Below are 4,173 nucleotides of genomic sequence, written 5' to 3' on the forward strand. Positions count from 1 at the left end.
GCCTTTAATCCCAGCACTCTGGAGGCAGAGACAGGCAGATATCTGTGAGTTCAAGGCCAGCCTGGTCTTCATAATGAGTTCCAGGACAGCAAGGGCTTTTTGAGACCCTGTCTCAAAAAGACAAAAAACAAAAAAAACCTGAATCTAAAATTCTTGGTAACGCACAATTGATTCAAATTCTCCTTTTAAAGATACTTTTTTTCATTGATGAATAGGTGTTTGCTCCTTAAATTAAAACTACACTATATTAAAACTACACTTTTCCCAGGAAAAGTATTTCAGTTAAAGTAAACTGTTCTTTCAAAGGCCACTAAAATATTGCTGTCCAAGAGGCTAAAACACTTTCACATCTTGTTCGAATGATTCTTATTTTTCTTTTTATAAGCACTTAGTTACATATAAAGGAGAAGAAAATAATATATATGCTTTAATCAGATTAGTTTCAAGAACAAAAAATAACATTAGAGAAAAAATTGCTTAAAAATAGTTGTATTTATATTCCACAATTTGCTCAAATATTGGTTTCCTTATAAATTTTCTACAGGATGTTTTTAAATAAATTCTTCACATTGTGTCCTGACTGTACTTACGGAATTTCAGGAAAATAGTTCTGTTTTTAATAGAACTGTTTTGTACTTAATTTGTTCTAATGGGATGGTGGGTGGTCACATGCAGTCCATGTGGGATTCTAACATGACATTGAGTGAGTTTTCTGACATGGACCATCCCTTTGATGATGAAGGTAATGCATCTGTTGAAAGAAGAGACTGTAGATTGGATTACTGCTCTCTACATCTTCCAGTTTTCCTGTGTTATCTTCCCAATTAATATGGATTCTTGTAACTCTGGGATTAGATGCCAAAATGTTCCTTTGAAGCTTAGAAAAGTCTGGCTTTACTGGTGGATTTTCCCTTAATTCTGTTTCAGTATATTCATTATTTACATAATAGCCAACTCTAATAAATTCTTGATCCCGATTAGGTGCAAGTAATTAGCACAACTGTTACACCTACTGCATCTGCATCTGCAATGAGTCCTGGATTAGGTGCATCAGCCTGAAATACAAACATATGCCTTCCTGCAGGAACAGGGCCCACTAAAACAGAGTCTAAAACTTGATCACACTCTTCACTTTAAATTAATTTTTAATTTTTTAATTAAAAAAATAATTTATCCAGAATTTCATACATGCATATAAGGTGTTTTGAGCAAATCCATGCCCACTCCCTCCCCTCCAACTCCTCCCATATTTCCCCATCACTTTTTTCTGATAACTTCATGCACTCTTTCTTCTTCTTTTATTTTTTTTAAGGGCTTTTGGCTACTCTAACATTACCCCCTCTGAAGAGGTAACCCTAAAATATTTTAAGGATTAGATAAAAGTCCCCAAATACTTTAGACATTTTTGGCCTTTGGAACGGAGTATGTTGCTAAGAGGCCCAAGGAAATTTTGAGTTTTAGCCAAAAAACTGGCTACTTTTCTTTTGGGTCTTTTTACCCTAACTGCCTCGCCAATTCCTACCTTCTATTCTTATCCTCTGAAGAAATTATCCAACTTGCAGATTAGGGAATCAGGACGCAGAACGGGGATGCAGGGTGGCGCAACTGGGGCACCCCTTCAATGGGTCTGTCTAAAAGACTTCCAAATTACATAACTCTTATCTCTAGGGGAAAAAGAAAATCCTTGAATCGTGAATAGGAGATGTGAAGGAGAAGAAAAGGCAAGAGTAATTAGCATTACAGGGGCTGGAGATATGTCTCAGCAGTTAAGAGCACTGACTGCTCTTGCAGAGGACCTGGGTTTGATTCCCAGCACCCACATGGCTGCTATGAACTGACCTTAACTCTCCAGTTCCAGGGGAATCCGAAGCCCTCTTCTGACCTCTGAGGCATTGCACGACATGGGTACACTCATGCATGCAGGGAATACACTCATACACATAAAATAAAAATAATAAATAAAATACTTTAAAAAAAGAGTAGCATTACAAGTCCTAGATAGGGAACTAGAAAAAAGTCAGAACAGGGCAATTTTCAAATGTTCATATCCGAGTCCATTGGAATTTCTTGACAAGGGCTTCCAAAAGCATCCCTCTATTGGGTTCCTCCTCATTTTTCTTTTGTCTGCCAAGACTGGACTCAAGAGTGATGGATTCAGGATTTGCTTTAAGGTATTTTGATAGCTGTTGGAGTGGTTAGAATCAGTGTCAGTTCCCTCTCAAAGGCTTCTAGATACAGGGAGAAAACAAATTTATCCATTATTTAGAACAATAGCGGGTTGTGCCCTTAGCTACAGGTGGGCTCTACAGTATTGCAGACCACGCACGATTTGAAGTCTTACATCTGAGCAGCACTCTCTGATTAGGAACAAATTCATCAATGAAAAACAATGTATAAATAACTTTTAAAAAATATTTTATTTATTATTTTTATTTTATGTGTATAAGTGTATTGCCTGCATGCATGTGAGTGCACCATGTCATGCAATGCAGTCAGTGCTCTTAATTGCTGAGCCATCTCTCCAGTCCCTAAATAACTTTTTATATGGACTTAAGCCTAATGTCTGGGAAGTGTAATCCCTTGAACTCTTAAAGAAATGTACTGATGACTTTACTCTTTGGTTATACTTTCCTTTTGGGTGTTTAAGACCATACAGTTGGCCCAAATAAACCAATTTATTTTTGGGTTCTGTTCCTCAGGGGTCACATGGGTCACATGGGCTTGGGAGGAGCCCCTGGCTTCTTTCTTTTACCAGTTCCATCTATGTGAAGATAAGTCAAAGGTCCTGGCTTCACTTGGAAGCATGGATAAAATGTTTCCTCTGAGTTGACACTCCTCTTTGTAATCTGGACACTGGTTCGAGTCCATCTGGTGGGGTCTCCATGGCCTCCCTGAACAGGGAGCAGGACAGGTTAACCATAGTTACAGGACATTTTGAGAGATGTTCCATAGTCCCCTGGAACTTAGTCGACCTTAGAGGGCAAGGGGCAAAACTGTCCTTTAAGTCCCTCTGACCAGATTAGTATAGGCCTCCAAGTATGGCTGTTAAACATCCAATAAAGTTAGTTCCACCAGTCTGGTACTTTTAATTACTAGGTGCTATGTACATAAAGCTTGGGTAAAAAAACAAATATTCTCAGATAAACCTTGACTAGATATATATTTTGTTTCTTAAATTAGTTGATTAAACTATGACCATAGACATTTTAAGGTTATGTGTATATTATTTTTGTCTCCTCATCCTCTATGTATCATAATAAACCTACACAGACCTTCATCACTTGCTCAGGGTTTCTCATTTTTTGTTACTTTGGAAAATATCTCCATTCCCACATCTTTCTAACATCTTTTATGTTCTCGTTTTCTTTTTTGAAAAACACATTATGACTTTCAGTCACGACCACCTAGGACCCATAGATAGGGGTGGTTTTCTATTCAGAAACAGAGGATTGTGGGACCTGTGGAAGGGATCCGGGGAAACAACCTGGACCATATCCTTTTAACATCTTTTACATTCTCATTTTCCTTCCTTTTTTAAAAATAATTATGAGACGTAATAGCATTAACAAATACATTTTCCATCTTTTGTGAGAATTCTTTTCCTGGGGATACTAAGCAATGCTTAGTCCCTTTTAAGGTTCTAGTGTCAAGCCAATGTTTGATTACAGTTTTACTAGGGAAGCAATGAATTTACTGAGCTTACTTACCGAGATAACTGAGGGGTTGCTGAGGTGTATGTATGACCTGAGCGTATGCAAACTGGAAAGCCTTTACCCAGCATGGATCATGCCTTCTCAGCCTTCCCCAGATTGTATACTTTAACCCTCCCAAATCCAGGAGACCATGTGTGATTAGGGCCAAATTCCATACAGTTGGCTGGGAAGAGTGGCTGATACTCTGGTGAGGGTCCAGTGACCCTGCTTGGCCCTCCTTTAATTAATGAGTACAACCATCAACAAGCCCAATTGTGATGTTTAGCGATCAGGCACAACTGAAGTCATGATGATGGTAGTTATTTCATGCAGAAGAGACTGCTGTAGAGCATCATCTTATTAAAAGGACATGGAATTTAAAAAGATTTGGTGTAGGATCCACATATGAGGGAGAACATACGTTGTTTACTCTTCTGAGTCTGTTACTTCACTTAGTATAACAGTTTCTAGATCCATCCAT

At 38.2% G+C, this 4,173-nt stretch overlaps 1 pseudogene; it reads right to left on the bottom strand.

Moving 5' to 3' along the window:
- Positions 1-665: 665 nt before the first annotated feature.
- Positions 666-4,173, bottom strand: part of LOC103739021 — a 6,988-nt pseudogene continuing 3,480 nt past the window's right edge.

Source organism: Nannospalax galili, unplaced genomic scaffold (genome assembly GCF_000622305.1).
Source record: "Nannospalax galili isolate Female #2095 unplaced genomic scaffold, S.galili_v1.0 scaffold251, whole genome shotgun sequence".
Taxonomy (NCBI): Eukaryota; Metazoa; Chordata; class Mammalia; order Rodentia; family Spalacidae; genus Nannospalax; species Nannospalax galili.